Source organism: Ammodytes marinus (genome assembly GCF_949987685.1).
Source record: "Ammodytes marinus genome assembly, chromosome: 18".
NCBI lineage: Eukaryota > Metazoa > Chordata > Actinopteri > Uranoscopiformes > Ammodytidae > Ammodytes > Ammodytes marinus.
In genome coordinates, this window is record NC_137222.1 from 5,067,737 (window position 1) to 5,085,079 (window position 17,343).

At 39.9% G+C, this 17,343-nt stretch overlaps 1 protein-coding gene across 1 annotated transcript in view; it reads left to right on the plus strand.

Moving 5' to 3' along the window:
• The first annotated feature begins 4,374 nt into the window (after nucleotides 1-4,374).
• The window catches only part of lhfpl2a (LHFPL tetraspan subfamily member 2a), a 48,933-nt gene continuing 35,964 nt past the window's right edge, over nucleotides 4,375-17,343 (plus strand). The window contains exon 1 of the mRNA XM_080046909.1: nucleotides 4,375-4,537. The gene's annotated coding sequence lies outside the window, so the exon portion shown is untranslated. The remainder of the gene's footprint in view (nucleotides 4,538-17,343) is intronic.

Consider the following 17,343-nt stretch of genomic DNA (forward strand, 5'->3'; position numbering starts at 1 on the left):
CATCCCCACTCTTGTCATTATGAGCAGCCAACCTCGCATCTCGTCTCCTCATACTTTTGTCTAGTGTCGTTACTTAAAAGAGTCAGAGATTCTGGAGAATGCTTGTTGTCAAAATCAGTGAATATCTCCTCACAATCTGCTACCTGTCTGTTCTGTGTGTGCTCAGACAAATAATCCAGTGTTGATACAAAGCCTAGGCTCTGTAAACGGGCATATGAACAAAGGGTATGTAGACAAAGGAGTTAGCCTACATGCCCGTTTACAGAGCCTAGGGCTGTGTATTACTATCAACACTGGATTTTTTTAGTGCTCACACAGTGCAAACAAGTAATGCATCGTGAGGAGATATTCACTGATTTTGACCAAATTCTTTTTTGAAAAAAAGCTGTCTCCAGAATCGCTGACTGCACCTTTAATCCTGCACTGTGTTTGACTGGGCCCTGTGATGCCTGGCAAAGTGACAAACACGCTCTCGATTTGGTCTCTGCTGAATCAACACTGTAATTCGCCGGGCTGCGACGTCGCCACCGTTTTGTTATTTCAGCTGGGACAAAGCTATCTGTGCTAGTCAGTGTGTGTGTGTGTGTGATACCCACTCAAAGATATGACAGTGAAAAAAATAACATAGCCGGGGCCGTTGCTATGGCTCAGATGTTTTGATGGTAAGTGCATGTTGGACAAGAAAAAAAAAGGAAAGAAATGCTACCACCCTTGATTTCCCTCTGGTATGTCCACGAGGAGACATTGAAGGTCTCATAGAGTGAACAGTGGAATTCCAAACAAGATAGCGTGTCTGTGTGTCTGTGCTTCCTGCTTGTGAAAACAGATTAAAGTCATACAGACCAGTGCAGCCTCGAAGGGGGTAAATCCGACAGCTCATCACACCTAACAAAAATCCCCCAACGACAGCCCTTGACTGTGAGGAAGGCAGACCACCACAGAGCAGGAGGGTTCAATGAAGCATTATTAAAATGCAACCACCTTATATTGCTACGTTAAAGGTGCACTATGTAACTTTGAGTGTGTCAGAGAAGTGAACCTTTTCTAATTTATATTCTTTTCTAACTGAACACAGGAAAATTATAATATTCTCCAGTTTTAAACACAATTTAAAAAGAGGTTCAAAGCTTTTTCCCAGGCAAAGTTGTATGATGTAAATCAGGGGTTTTCAAAGTGTGAGAGAGTGAGCCCCCCCCCCCCTCAGAGAACAAATTTCAGTGGAGCCCCCCCCCCCCATAAATAAATGTTCTAAATTAATTTGTGTCTTGAAAGATCTTTTAATTATTTTACACATTTTAAACACATGTTTTAAACATTTTAACATCTTTATCTAAGTATGTTTTTGTGTTGCTTTTTAAAAATACATTTGAACATCTTAATCCAGTGGTTTAATCCTGCTTCCTTTAAGCATGGATAGTAGTGACTGAGTGTGCAGCGGAGTGAGAAAGATAGGCAGACAGACAGACTTGCCCAAATTATTGACTTTTGTTAAATGTCATTCCCAGTGTTTTTTCGCTAGTGCCTTCAATGTCCTGCTGGGTGAAAATAGTAGCCAGCAGACATCCTGACCCTCCTAGTGAAATGCATGAATCTGGTGCACTTTGAGAGGAAAATTAGGAGGCTAAATACAAGGAATTTTGTGTAAACAAATAATTTGGAGACACTGGGTCGGATGAATTAGAAGCTATTGAAGAAGGACACATGGATTTTCCATAAAAATCTTAATTAAAATAGAATATGCAGGGTCCTCTGGGATGGGCTTGGTGCTCTTTTTCTTTAACAAGACTTATTTCTCTGTAATATAGTGAATGCATTTAAATGCAGTGAGAGGAACGAAGCAGAAGAACTCTGTTGTCTAGCTATCTTTATTTCCACAGACGAGGCTGAAAAAGGCTGTAGACTATACACAGTACATGGGCAACTGAGGACAGCCCCATTTCCAAATGTTTTTAAATAAACTCAATACACACTGTGCTAGGACGTGAACGTGACGTGATCAGTTAACCTCGGATTACCTCCCAAATGATTAACTATCTAGACCAAAACGTTGTATTCCTTTTTTTGTATGATAACTTACAAAAAAAGAAATATGATGTTAATAACAAAAACACAAACTAAAAAAAAAACTCCCCACAGTTTTAAAACCACTGATGTAAATAATTACACTGTGTAGATTGTGGGCTGTGATTTCAATCTAAACCCTGATCTTCCTTATTGTTACCAACCAGTTGATTTAGTGTGAAATATAAACATAGAACAGGCTGAATTCAGTATGAAGTATGAAGACAGGAAAGCTAGTTGGCTCAATTGAATCAATCATGTATTTTATGAATATGATATTATGTGTAATAATATTGTGCTTTCAAATTGACTGTCAAATCGAAAGTTTAGTCAGTGAGTCTGTTTCACCGCGGTCCCAGGAACTGGATGGATAACATCAGGGCTTTTATTATTATTGTCAATAACTGTAGAGTTGTTTAGCTAGAAACTCCCTGAGCGAGCCATGACACTTCCCTTTTGCTTTCAGACTATTCAAAACTCATTTAATTGACTGAAACGGGCCCAGAAAGGAACAGAGACCCTGGCTCCAGTTGTTCCTCTCCCAGTCACAACAGTCTCAAAATAGTCCATTCAAACTCCTTCAGTGTCGTGCAAAGCAAAACGTGAAATATACAAAAGTTGTTGTTTCGCAGTGTTGCTGTTTCTCCAAATGTTTCCTCACACTTTCTGCCATGTGATATACTACTGACTCCAGCAACAATACAAGCCTGGAGACTAGGGATGGGAGATAGTGCATGGATGAATGAATGAATGAAATCTTTACTTCAATGATTAAAGGTGCACTATAAAACTTTGGGTGTGTCAGAGAACTAAACATCTCCTAAGGTATATTCTCATAACTTAATAAACAAACTTTTGTCACAGGAAAATTGGATCCCTGCAAGACTGTTTGAAGTTAGAAAGCTACCTGACAAGTTACTGTTTCACTGTTGTTGTACAAAATTTCAATCAAGCTATTCAGAAAAAAAAGAACAAACATAATCAAGCACCATTAACATCAGTAAGTATGGTGCACCCATAGACACATGTCTGGAAATAATGCTAAGTGTGGCACATAATGGCACGCCATATTGTGTGTGAATGGATGGAGCCTTCAGAATGTGAGCAATCTGCATCGCCTGCTGTTGGATGTGAGTCTTGGGGCTCAGCTGTTCCACTGCCAGTCTGCCACTAAAAGGTTAAGACACAGATTTAGAGAGTATGTGACATGTAGACACTCCCCAGACGTCCCATGTAATACTGTGTGAATAGCTTGTCCTATAGAGCTAGTGGTAATCAGAGATGCTAAAATGACAACTGCTTCAATGTTCAGTTGACATTGAATTACTTTAAAGGTGGAGTCGGCATGCTTGATGTTGAAATCACTTTTCTTTTCCAAATCAGTGAATATCTCCTCACGATATGCTACCTGCCTGTACTGTGTGTGTGCTGAAAAACAAGTCCAGAGTTATTATACAGCCTAGGCTCTGTAAACTGGTATGTAAACAAAGGTGTGGGGGGAGGGGTAAAGCAACATGCTCCTTTACAGATCCTAGGCTGTGTATTAACACTGGATTTTTTTTCAGCACACAGGTAAGGGATGAGTAGATATTCACTGATTTTGACATAAGGTGATTTTGACAATAGGCATTCTCCAGAATGGCTGACTTCAATGCTGTTAGTGTGTACTGCATGTTCTCCTGACTGCTTACAACAATCTCTTATGTCACACTATATCACATCCTCTTAGCTCAGAAGCTAAATCAAAAGTAGCATGGTTGAAATGTTTACATATTTGAAATGTTTGTATCTCAAAATTAGGGGAATTTGAATGGGATTTGGTTTCTGTCGCCTTGTCTTGAGCCCGGAAATTGAGGCAAAAAGCTAAAAATTAAGACTGTTGAACTATTCCTTTAAACGTCTACAAAGTAGCCTACATGCAGCAGCAAAATGTATCCACAATGGGAAAACACTGACAAGAAACATGTTAGTAGCAGATAATATCTAGGCCTACATGAATTAATGAATGTTTACTTGTAGTGAGTAGGCTATTTTAAAAAGTGTGCTACATGAACATATGTAAATACTTATTCCACCATTGGTCATTCACGTAGGATCGTTTTTTTTTTTGCTCACATGTCACAACGTTAACTAAATAATTGATTCTCATGAGTCTTTTGGTGTGAGCTGCTGCTGTAGCCTAGTGATGTGTGTATGGATGTGGGAGGGACCTATAACGAGGGGCGGTCACTCCCTCCCATCATCCCAGCCCGGTCCGTGTGTCTGTGTCTGGGGCCGGGGGACGAAACCATTCATTCTTCTGTGTCCCGGAGAAAACGTGTTGGATGAAAACCAGACACTGAAGAAGTGAGTTAAATAAGTGCAAACTGAAGTCACGAGGAACACAACTGACAACCGTATCACTCAGCACGTGAGAAGACGTTAGAAGATACTTTCAAAGTTGCGCGATTTCAGAGGCGTCGCTTCCATATCGAACGTAAGTAGCGAAAAATCTTCTGTCTTCTTAAAAAACTTCTCTACTACAAAAACGACAAGATATGTTATGTCTGCGATACAAGTTTTCGTGAGAGGAATCTCAGCTACTGATATCGTGTCTTATACTCAAGTTTCTACCCATATAATGTCTAGTAGCTGTGGTATTTTGTCCATAAAAATGCTGGTGCTGAGTAGGAGAGAGAGAGAGGGGGCACTCGTGGCAGGAAAAAAGCCGAGCAGACTGATGCTTTGCCAGGCAACGCAGCAACACATTACGACCTCCTAAATGTGTGGTCCAGGGCTGATGACACAGCGGTTGGTTTCTGCCATTTTTGTAGTTTTAAATCACAAATGTGTCTCTCAATTAAGCTTTAGCTGATAGACAATGCACATGTTGTAGCCTATAACACAACATGGATCAATCAAGATATTCAATTAACGATGAAGTTGTAGCTGCAATTTCACATCAGAAAAGGTAAACTAGACTATTTTGTTTAGTTTTTTTGTACTTAAAAAACTCAAATCAATTATCAAAATATTTGCTGATTAAGCTTTGGTAGGCTATAGGCTACTGTCCAATCAATAACTTGAGTAAAGTTTGCAGCAGTTTTTACTTTCTGTTATTCATATATTTTGTTATAGCCTACCATGTGCATTGTTACACAGTTAACGTTTATTAAAGATGTATATGAAACATTTGGTCATTGAAGTACCTCAATATTAAGTATAACATCCTTGTTGGGTCCAAAAGCCAATATATATATTTAGTTTGCTATCTAATAAGACAAGGGAAAGCAACTAAGCTATAACCTTCAGAATGGAGAAGATGACAATGTGTTTTCTTTTGTATTACGACTCAAACTAGTTTCCTGTCCATACAAAAGTCAACTCATCCGCTAATAGTCTCATCTATACATGCACTCAGCTTATATTTCCCATGCACCAAAGCCCCTCGCACCCTTTTGAAAAGCGTCATTAACCTCAAAACACCTGATCCTGGCCCAATTTGAGGGTCTAAGGTTGCTCTTCAAAGAGAAAGTCTGACAGTGGTTTTTTGACAAACTGCGGCACAGATTCTCACCTTGTTTTTTTTAAGTGTTGTGTTTCAACGGTTAACCTGAGTACATGTCCAACCTGTAAACCAGTGTTTGTGTGTGAAAGGGAAATCGGCTCTTCCTTTCGGCCAGAGACCTTGTTATATAAATATGTGATGCTCTTTGTAGCAATGTTTAACGGATGTGGAGTTTTTGTTTAAAAATCTCAGTCACTGATTCATTGTGGTTGGAAAGATAATAGTATTTTTTTTCCATGTACAAAGTAGCTTTTTCTGATGGTAGACTAACACTTTATGGACAGCTTTTGTAGTTAGTAATAGCAGGGCTCAACGCTAAGGTTTTTTTTCACTTGCCCGCTCGGGCAAGTGGGTCTGAATTCTACTTGCCCGAAGTAAATTTTTACTGGCCCCTATATAAAAATGTTTTTATTAGAGGTGTACAAATATTTGTTATATTCGCTCTTTATTTACAATGTATAAACACATCATGGTCAGTGTTATCTGAGTTAAGGATCATACTGAAAGTGGAAGCTATTATTCAAATATTATTTGAGTTGAAACATTTGTAATATTTTAGTTTCTTAACCGACAATAACTGCAAATGAGACGTGTTTTATGCAAAAAAAACATTGGTCACAAAAATGTTTTTTTCTTGTACTTTATTCTTTTTACAACAGCAATTCTTTAAAACTTTTTTCTGTAAGACATTTTTTTAGGCCTACATCAATCTGTTTTAAACATTTTTTATTATTAGGCTATTATTATTCAAAATCTTAACTTTTGGCTAAGGACAGGCTGTTTTGAACACTTTTCCAATAGCCTAGTATCAAGCTTCCACTGCCTCCTGGTATGTGAAGTGACACCTCTGGTCCATTTAGAGATGTTCCTCTGCTAACTGTTGCTGATGTTTGTGTTGACCTGCACACATTAAACTGGTAGTAGGCTACTAGCAGCAGCTAACGTTAGCATCCTAGCTAAACTACTACTAGATTCACTTTGGATGCATTTAAAAAACGCGGATATTTTTGCTGCTTTTCAGACGGCTGGGGTCTACTTATTTAGGCCTACTCGTTGGCTTTTGTACTTTCTGTCACACCAACGTAACGCGTGTAGTTCTCTTTCCTATCTCTCTGACTGTGTGTGTGTGTGTGTGAGACGCGCGGCGCACCAGTTTTATGCCGAGATGTGCGTGTGTGTGTGTGTTTCGGCGGTGGAGCCCCGCCCCCCTTCACTAAACGGAGCATAGGAGAGAGATGCAACGCAGCAGACACAACTACTCGCACATAAATTAGATAAGTAACATAGGCCTAAGCGTTTATTTAATAATGAGCACCAGTTATATGAAAAAATACCGTGGATAGATTAATTTTATTTGGCGCTATAAAAAAATAAAAATATTATTATTATAATTTTTTTTCAATAATTTCGGAAAAACTCCAGGTTGTCCGTTCGGGCAAGTGGGTTGTCATAGTTACTGGCCCGACGTGGCGTTTTACTTGCCCCGGGACGTCGGGAAATCCTTATTGTTGAGCCCTGAATAGTAAGCTTAAATGAGGAGTCAGCAATTCTGGAGAACGCGTTTTGTCAAAATAACCTTTTGTCAAAATCAGTGAATATCTCCTCACGATCCTACTTGTACTGTATGTGTGCATAGGCTGTGTTAATACACAGCATATAGGCTCTGTAAACTGGCATGTAAACAAAGGCGGCCCACCATAGCTAGCAACATGCAAGTTTATAGAGCCTAGCCCGTGTATTAACACTGGATTTTTCTCTGCACACACATAGAACAGACAGGTGAGGAGATATTCACTGATTTAGAAAAAAAAAATATTTTGACAAAGCGCTTTCTCCAGAATCACTGACTCCACCTTTAATTTGATTGGTTCACTTGTCACTTTATTACCAGCTGCAGAGTTGCAGCAGCGCGGCCACAGTGTGGTCTCGGTCGTAACCTAGATTCTGTAATTAGCTTGAGCTATTTCTTGGTAATTTCTCTCTCTTTTGAAGTTTCCTACATTTATTGAAGCTTAGGTCATCCCTGGATTGAGTGGCTGTAGCGTTGAGGATGGCGGTTGTGTGGATTGGTCAGGGATTGCCGGTGGTTTCAGCTCATTGGCCAGCGCACGTGGGTCCCTCAGGGCTCAATGTTCGGCCCATTAAAAAAAGGCCTTTTCCTTCATTTATTACGACCCTGCAGAGAGAACGTTCCTTTTCCTCTGTTTAAGCCACAAGAAAAGCGAAAAATACATTCAGGCGCTTTGGCCGCCCCAGGCATAGCAGCTGCTGTGTTTTTATATTTTTTCTCCTTTTCCTTTCTTGAACAGAATAAACTTTTTAAAAGCATGGAAAAACATATTCCCGTCCTGCTCCTGCTGCTCCGTGCAGATGATGATGATGCTGCTGCTTTTGGTGATATTTTTAATGCATGTTGCAGAAAATAAAACAAAAGTTTAACTGCCTCACCACATCATCCGCCTTTCCGTGCTGCCGTCAGCTGTGACAGAAATGCTTTTGTCATTAGTCCAGGAGGCCGGCGGCAGTTTATGGGGACTGGTCAAGTTTATTTCTACTGGAATTTGGATGAGGAGTAGTTGACCTACATCTTCTCAGAGCATTTGAGGGTTCTTAAAGTCTAGGCTGAAGACTTGTGTAGACCTATTTGAAGAACAAGTCTGCAATAACCAAAACTGTAGAGAAAAAATGACATCACAGGAAAGGAAAGATTTAGCATTAAACATGTTATAAAACAATTACCAATGAACTTATTTAATGCCTTTTTTCCAACATCATTAGGATATTTGCATCCTAAATAAACACTTACCGGTAGCTTTTATGTGTCAATGAGTAATCTGCTGATGGAAATAAGACCCTGGCACTATCAGTGTGAGCTTGAAACCAAAGCCAGTCTGGTGGTGTCACTGTGACGATAGTGTGAAATCCACTAAATGAATGGCTGCTCCTGGGTCAAGGGGTCAAACAGACAACTCCGGCCGGCTGGGTCTAACATCTGGAATACAGTTTGTTACAGCAAAATTAAACCTGCTGTGTGTGTGTGTGTGTGTGTGTGTGTGTGTGTGTGTGTGTGTGTGTGTGTGTGTGTGTGTGTGTGTGTGTGTGTGTGTGTGTGTGTGTGTGTGTGTGTGTGTGTGTGTGTGTGTGTGTGTGTGTGTGTGTGTGTGTGTGTGTGTGTGTGTGTGTGTGTGTGTGTGTGTCCTACAGTGTATATTTGCCCTGATAACAAAACTCTAGAGGGTTAGTTGTCATATTAAACCTCAACAATTACAGCAGCAGTCATTGGCAATGGCAACTAAATTCTTAGGCCTCAGCTCCTTTCCACAATGCAAGGTAGAAGAAGAAAACAAAAACACGTGCAGAGAGCAACACCTGATAAACACAACAGTAGTGCATGGACACAGTGCAGATAAAAAGTATAGAGATAAGGTGCACCATATAAATCTAGGGTAAGTTTAGACTGCGAAATCAAATCAAACCCAGACGGAATAGAATACCGTGCATGGAAATAACACTAAAAAGAATAACTGTAGTAGGCCAGTTTTTTTTTTTTTTTACTCTGACTACTGTAACTGTTGCACTTGCACAAGGAAAGTTACAACATTCACTTCTCCGCAACTTGAAACATCTGCTTTTTAGACAGACAGCCCCTTTATTTTTGGGGGGGCGGACATTATTTTACCCCACACAGTATTCTTTTGTTTCTCAATGAGTGCGGTCAGTTAAACTTTCAACAGAAGCATCCTGGAAGTCTTCTAATGAAACCAACACAGTGAAGAGTTTTTTTTTTCTCTTTTTCTTTTAATACGCATCTTGTTGCCCTAAAGTTTTATTTTATTTGCCTATAAAATTGACGTAATGCAAAGGAAGAGAGTCTTAAAAAAAAAAAGTCAGACAAATCAAAAAGTGGGTCACATTACGTTATAAGGTTTTCCCCATTCCAACGGCCTAGAGAAGGAATATTTCGGAGTGAATTAAAAGCAGCTGTGTCCAACTTTTTTTTTTTCTTTTTTCTTTTTTTTAATAGATCCGCTTCAGAGATACTTGAAAAGCCCGTGTCACGGTCGGCACATACAGTGGAAGATAAAAGGCATCCCAGAGCCTTTGTTCTTGGACGTTTTCAAACTGTGAGGCTGTCACTTCGAATGAAAATCAAGTCTAAAGCCAATGTGTTTTTTTTTTGCTTGTATTAATAGGAACGGTAACATAACTTAAGCCGCATTGTAAAATAGATGTTTTGTTTAATTGCAGTTCCTCTGCTTAAAAATTAAAGGTGCACCATGTAACTTTGGGTGTGTCAGAGAAGTCAACATTTTCAAAGGTATATTCTCTTAAAGGCCTACTTCACCGGTTTGAATATGAAGGTGTATTGAATTCTGAGATCCTATGTAGTATAAATGTGCAAAAAAAATTAAAATCGGTTCATCCTAGCCTGAGAAAAGGCAGAAAGAGTGTTTTTTTTAACCCTATATTTCTCTTTCTCGTGACATCACAGAAAGAGAAATATAGGGTTAAAAAAAACTTACTTTGTAAATATTACTGTGATGTCTTTTACTGTGACATCACAGTAATATTTACAAAGTAAGTTTTTTTTAACCCTATATTTCTCTTTCTGTGATGTCACGAGAAAGAGAAATATAGGGTTAAAAAAAACACTCTTTCTGCCTTTTCTCAGGCTAGGATGAACCGATTTTAATTTTTTTCGCACATTTATACTACATAGGATCTCAGAATTCAATACACCTTCATATTCAAACCGGTGAAGTAGGCCTTTAACTGAATAAACAAACTTTCCTTGAAAAAAAAAAAGTGATCCCTGGAACACCGTTTGAAGTTAGAAAGCTTCCTGAAAAGTAACTGTTTCACTGTTGTTGTATACAGCAGCAGGGCCCAAAGTTTGGTTTACACACATATTCTAGTCTTAGGTTTTGTTCCAGGTTCCTCAAAATGATTTTAACATAGTCAGCAAACAGCTTTACCCGTAAAGCTAAACTTCCCATCTCCAGTTGTAAATCGCTTTGGAGAAAATCTAACCAAAAGAGTGTGAATTCCTCATCTGCTTATATTATCTAAATAGGTCAAATTATAATTAGATTAGAATAATTCCTATTCACTTGGGGCTTCTTTTAATTAAGTTTATGACGTGCTTAACTTGAAAAAAGTTGAATACAGTGACCTACATTCGTTACTGTACTCCGTCACAGACAGTAAGAAGAAATTCAATTATCGAACACATACCAACGTTAACTAAAATGAGGTCAGTTAGGGAGTCATAATGTCGTTACGCCCTTCGAAGCTGGAGTCAGCCTCTCCTTTAATTGTTGGAACCAGGTTTTGGGACTTTTTTCTTGCCCCCTGCAGTGAGTTACTGTTGTTTTAAAAAGCTGTCAGAGAACAGAATAAGGGCTTAGACTGTGTCACGCCCATGTGAAATGTGACAGTGCCCAGCAGCCTTTATTTTTTACGTGACGACCTTTCACCTTTGGCCTCCTATAGCTTTGAAACAATCCTTTTGAATGATACTTGACAAAAAAAGAATTCTTACTCTCTTTGTGTGTGTGTGTGTGTGTGTGTGTGTGTGTGTGTGTGTGTGTGTGTGTGTGTGTGTGTGTGTGTGTGTGTGTGTGTGTGTGTGTGTGTGTGTGTGTGTGTGTGTGTGTGTGTGTGTGTGTGTGTGTGTGTGTGTGTGTGTGTGTGTGTGTCAGTGTCATGCTCACGGAGGGGCAGTCACGCACACTGATTCGATTAGGCAGCGCTGGAGCTAATCACCCATCTCCCCACTGGTCGCTCTCTCAACTCAATTCTATTCAAAAAGCTTTATTGGCATGACTATTGTAGTAAATAGTATTGCCAAGGTATTACAGATATTACAAATAATGACAGTTGAGAACAATCATAACCCACCATCCCCATCAGGACTAGAAACAATATACATATAATAATATGAAATACTACACTTGAATTCTTACAAGTATCATAGGCCTATTTATAATACAATTAAATAATGGTAATAAAAAGTATAATAAAAAAAGAGATATTTCAATTTATCCAAAGAAAAGCTACATACAGTATTATATGAACTACCAATCCTGTCCTAGGGGGCCTCCCTTGTGGCACCCCAGAGATAAGCCTATTGTGTGTGTGTGTGTTTGTGGGGGGGTACATCTACCTCCAGCAGTTCTCCAGTCTGCTGTTTACTGGGAAACCAGCAGGGTGGGGTCCTCACAATAAAAAAGTGCCCCCAGCCCCTAGTAGCCTACACTTGTCCCCTCCTCTATCAGCTATAGTGCCAGCAGTAGGCTTGTATGGAACTTGCCCTCCCTTTTGAAATAAGAGACATCCAAAGAAGAAGTGAATTAATTGTGGGAGGTGCAGTGTGTGTTTGTGTGTGTGTGTACTTGTACAACTATTTTTGTGAGAACCATTTCAGTTTTAGACCTTAGAAGGGAGGACATAATTGTAAAGTGAGGACATTTTGGCCGGTTCTCAATTGGGGACAGGCCTTTAAAGGAGCTTTTTGAGGAGTATTAAGTTGTTAAGGTTCAGGTATGAGTTGGTGTAACAGTTGGAGTTAGGCATTTTGTTTTGATGGTTAGGGTAAGGGGATAGGTAATGCTTTATGTCAATGAATGTCCTCACAAGTATAGCCGTACAAGTGTGTGTGTGTGGGGCAAGACCCTCCTGTCGGGTGAAATGAGGAGAAAGAAAGAATCTTTAGTGTGGCGTTTTGTTCCTTTGTGGCTGAGAGCTCAGAGCTGGGGGTCAGTCTCAGGGGAAACGCTCGGCAGACGGATGGACGGACGGTGGGGTTTTGCAGCTGCATGGCCTCCAGCACTTCATCCAGTCCCAGAGCAACTGTGGGCCCATTAAACCAGGCCTTTTGTGTTCAACGTTCACTTCAGTTTAACTCTCCTGTTTTCGTCCCTGCCAGCTAATCATATTCTGTTTTGTTTTTCTAAAGTTGATTCAGACAGGTTTGAATATTAATTAAGTTAAAAAGTGGAGTCACTAGGGGGACTAGCAGCCACACAGCTGTATGCTAATGGTGAGAGTCTTATGTATGTATTACCTACCACAATAGGCAATTTGTGTGTGTGTGTGTGTGTGTAATGTGCGATAAGGCTAGTGGCATATGCTCAGTTTGGCATAGGAAAAGGTTTTAATCCGTATGAACAAGATAACCAGATTGCACACATTGTGTTTGTGTGATTGGCTGCTGAAGGTCCCTGTGTGCTTTCATGTTCCAGTAATTTTCCAGTTCCTATCAGGGAAACCAAACAATGACTACAAAGAGATTGAGTGAATTAATTTATTACCTATTCAAATGATTACTATTTTCATGGCCACATAAATCTAATTCAGGTTGTTAACATACAGAGAGCTCACGATTACCAGATAAAATAAACTATTTTTGGTGCAGCTGTGGCGAAGTGGGGTAGAGTGGTCGTCCACTCAACTACAGGGTCGGTGGTTCGATCCCCCGTCTCCCACCACATGTCGAAGTGTCTTAGCCCGCTGTTGGTGTATGAATGTGTGTGTGAATTTTAATGTGGGTATGGGATTTACCTCTATAAATAAAGGTTAAAAAAAAGAAAAAAAGTATGTTGGATCAGGTATGTTCTTCAGCAACCGAAACAAGTTTGTGTCTATATTTTTTTCCTATATTTTGTCTAAACTTATTCTATGGATAACTTCAGACAAGGTTATTGTAGTTTCAATTTGAGCAAGTTAACAAGTTAACCATTGACTAAATGTAAAACAGAATTCCCCTGAAAAGTCCTGTCATTCTGGTCAAGCCTTTCCTATCAAATCTTTCACTTTTACCGTAAAATCTCCCCACTACTGTGGAATACTGCTTTCTTGTTTGGGTCCGGGTTTCACCATCACCATGGAAACCCTATTTTAGTTTGGACTGGCAGCCTATCACCGGTCATTATCACCAGTGACTGCACGATGGTCAGAAGAACCAAAGCTTATAGCTGCTGGTCCAACAGATTTAACTTCCACTCTGTCTTCCTCTGCATAGAGCCTCCTTGGCAGACCCATGTTTTAATATAGGGTGACTCATGCTCAATACTGTATAAGGAAGGTCAAAAGTTTGACCTAATCCTCCTCACGTTACTAACTGTATTCACAGTAGTTTGGCCGAGTTGGTGACTGTTTTTCAAGGCGGTTTTTAAGGGTATTCCCTTCTCCCATAGAGCAGTTTAAAAATTTTGATTTACCACATCAAAATTCTTAGTAAGTTTTGAGATGCGTCATACTAATATTAAGTGCAACAAAACGTTTATTCAATTCTTTACACCTTTTCTCTTGTGTCTTTTGATTTTTAGAAATGTTAGAAAAAAGTTGCTGTTTAATAAAGGGGGGTTTAGCAGTTGCATTTTTGGGGTTAATTGTCAAACTTTGTGTAAGATGTCGTGGAAAACGGTGTAAAAATACTAAACCAAATGCCTCCACTAATCTTCCCTCTGGTCACTGAGCAGAGGTCTGCCTAATGGCCTGTGCAGCTGTGACTTGATTGCTAGTCATGAGCACTTTCCAGGTGAGGTTGACCACTCCACTACTCTTAAGATGGGATAATGTTACAGCACCTGTCTGTGGGACCACACAAGCTTTAGAAGAAAAAAATGTGCCGGTTAAGATTTATTTTCACCTATTGTTTCACGGTTAAATTAGAAGATTTTTTGGGGTTTTTATTACCACAGTCATCCGGCTTGATTCGAAGGTATAATCATGTTAAACAAGATCAAACATTGCAACCCAAAGCTACATCCATTATACCACGCTGATATACCAGGCTGATATACTAACAACTTAATTGAATTTAACCGGAATTTGCCAGGCTAGTTTTCCCAGCCTCAACAGATGCATCCTGTCTGATTCAATCTCAGGTACAATCAGCAACATTCTTTCCTACCTTGAACTCCTCACCCTTAAACTGGATTAAATAGCTTTAATGCGTAACTTTTTTTTATATAAATGAAGGTTGATTACATTCAAGCCATTGCCAAACGAGTTGACACAAAGTTGATTTAGCCTATCAGCTCCACAAAACTCTCTGTGTTTCTCAGTATGGCAGCGTTTACAAACTGGTGGCACCACCCGACACTGGCGCAGGAGCTCAGAAAACCTCATACCTCATGCAGATGTGCCGACAGTGTTGTTGTAGTTACTCAGAATTCCTCATGGGGGCGACAAAAGTCCCTTTTCTGAAGGAAAATTGAGGAGAATTGTGGCTGATATACCAGTCTGTAAAATCAGATTGGTACCTGGTATTTTGTTGGCCAAACTGTCGTTAAGCTAAGAGCAGAAAGAATATATCTTGCAGACCTTAAAGGGGTCGATTCACCCAAATAATGCTAGAAAAAACAAAACACTATGTTCTTCACTTTTTTGTGTGTAAATAGCCAAATACCTCCCTGTCAATGGGTTTTCACTGGAACTACTTGAAGAAATGGTTCCCAGAAAACCGTTAAGAGTAACGAGCTCTTTGGCATATCCAGATAAACAGTGGCAATATTTATAGAATGGAGCCATTGCTGATAAATAGCTCTATTCTTCAAGCACGACAAACTATATTTTGTTCACCGCTAATATATTAAAGCAGAAATCTCAGGGATGGATATGTGCATTGCTAGACACCACAAGAGGTAAATAAAACATAATTTGTTTGTATTTTGTACAAACTGAAAAATGCTGAAAAAATAGCTTGCTTGATTGAAAACCTACCGCACCTAAACAAAATTTTAAGTGCGTCTGCTTTAGTGTCAACATAACTCAATCCGCGGCAGTTTAATGGCGGGCATACACTTCTCACTTCATGTAAACACTAGTGTGATGATCTTATCCTTTTCTCAGGATGGTTAGGCGCACTAAAGAAGCTGTTATGGCCTCGTTACTGCACGGCCATTAGATTCCTGGGAGCCAATAGCCCGTGACACTTTATCTTTATCGCTGTAGTAGGTTCACAGGTTAACAGAGGCCAGACAGGAAAGATGAGGCCTCTTTTGTCTAGTTTTAGACGCAGATAACGACATCATTTGAAAGTGCATTAGCGAGGCTGCAGCACATGTACAGTTCAGGAGGGAGGGAGGGGGAGGGAGTTCTGCTCATTATAGCCCCTTTTACACAGAGATTGCGGCATATTGACGGAACAACATCACTCCAATATGCCGGCTTTGCTTGCTTCTGTGTTATTTACACAGAACCAAGCAACGCCGGCCTGCTGGCGCATCAGTAGTCCCTTTTACACAGCGCTCCGGAATGAAAGAGGTGCTTGTAAACAGCGTCAGGTGTGACGTAAACATTTAGCGCCGCGCCGGTCAGCTGCTTTACAACAACAACAATAGGCCAGGCAAAGTAACCCATTTTTGGGCCAAAAAACAGACAAATTGTAAAAGAATTTTTTTCAGCTCAGATAATTTCTATGAGGTGTCCAGAACAACATACTAAAAGTCCTAAGAAATCCTAGTTGAGGAAATAGGTTTAATTCTCATCAATCCGAGATGTGTGCCAATAAGGCGAAACACCAATAAATCCCAATAGGGCTATTTTTTTCCTTTAGTCCTATCAAAATGAAACTTTACACAATGAAAGTATCCATGAAAATGAAAAAAAATTGTATTACAAGTTTCTTTGAAAATGAATTTTAATATGCAAATGAGCTATACACTAATCGTACATGCCCAAAGTAAACCCAAATAGGCTTAATTTTTTCCTTTACTCCTACCACAATAACACTTTACATAGTAAAAGTATACTTGAAAAGTAACTTTCTTTGTATTACAAGTTTCTTTTTAAATGAATTTGAATATGCACATGAGCTCCACACTTATTGAATATCCAATCATCGTACTGCCAATGGGTGATGGCGATGCTGCTTTTAGACTGGCCTCTAACCTGAAAAACTGCCTGGCTTACCTGCCAGGGGTGCCTCTCATGAATTAGATTTGTCTCTTCAAATGCCACTGCACGCAATTTGATAGCACTACAACCAATCAGAGCAATGAACAATGTGACATTAAGCCCCGTTCATTTAGCGAACAGCGGGATTAACTGTTAAATTAAACGTTTGCCGTGGTCGGTCTGCAAAACAGAACATTCCACTTACTTGCTAATGAAAGATTTGAGCGCCGTCTTCCAAATTGTAAAGGGCCAAAGCCGTCTCAAACTCAAACAACATATCCGCAGCTATCTTTGATGTTTACTATCACGGCTTCGACGTCGCATGCACGGCACTGTCGTCATCCGTTTACGTCCGCCCCAGAGCACCATACATAGGGCTCTGGCCCTCCCATATCAGATACAACCAATTGAAACGTAGCTCAGGATTTCTTGACATATTTAATGAGCTTCAATGGAGAGTGCCCAGACCAACAGGCGCAGCACATTTAATTTGCCAGCGCCTAGTGGCAGGTCTGGATTGCCAGGCTAGTGCCATTCCCTTTCCTATGCCAAATAGACGAGATGTAGAATCACAGCCTGAAATGGCATGGAGAAAGAGGAGATTGTCACACACCTTGGGACCAAGTAACTCCTTTGTCTACTTTATGCACCATATCCATCTTGTTTTTGTGGCTTTCTTTGGTTCTTGTGCCATAAACAGCTCGTGTGCATTCAGATCAGCATGATGCAACTAGAGTTCTAACAAGTCTGTGTCATCACCTACTGAGACTGTGTCTTTTGTTCTGGCAGAGGCAATGGCAATTTGGACAATGAGCACATCTGCATCGTGC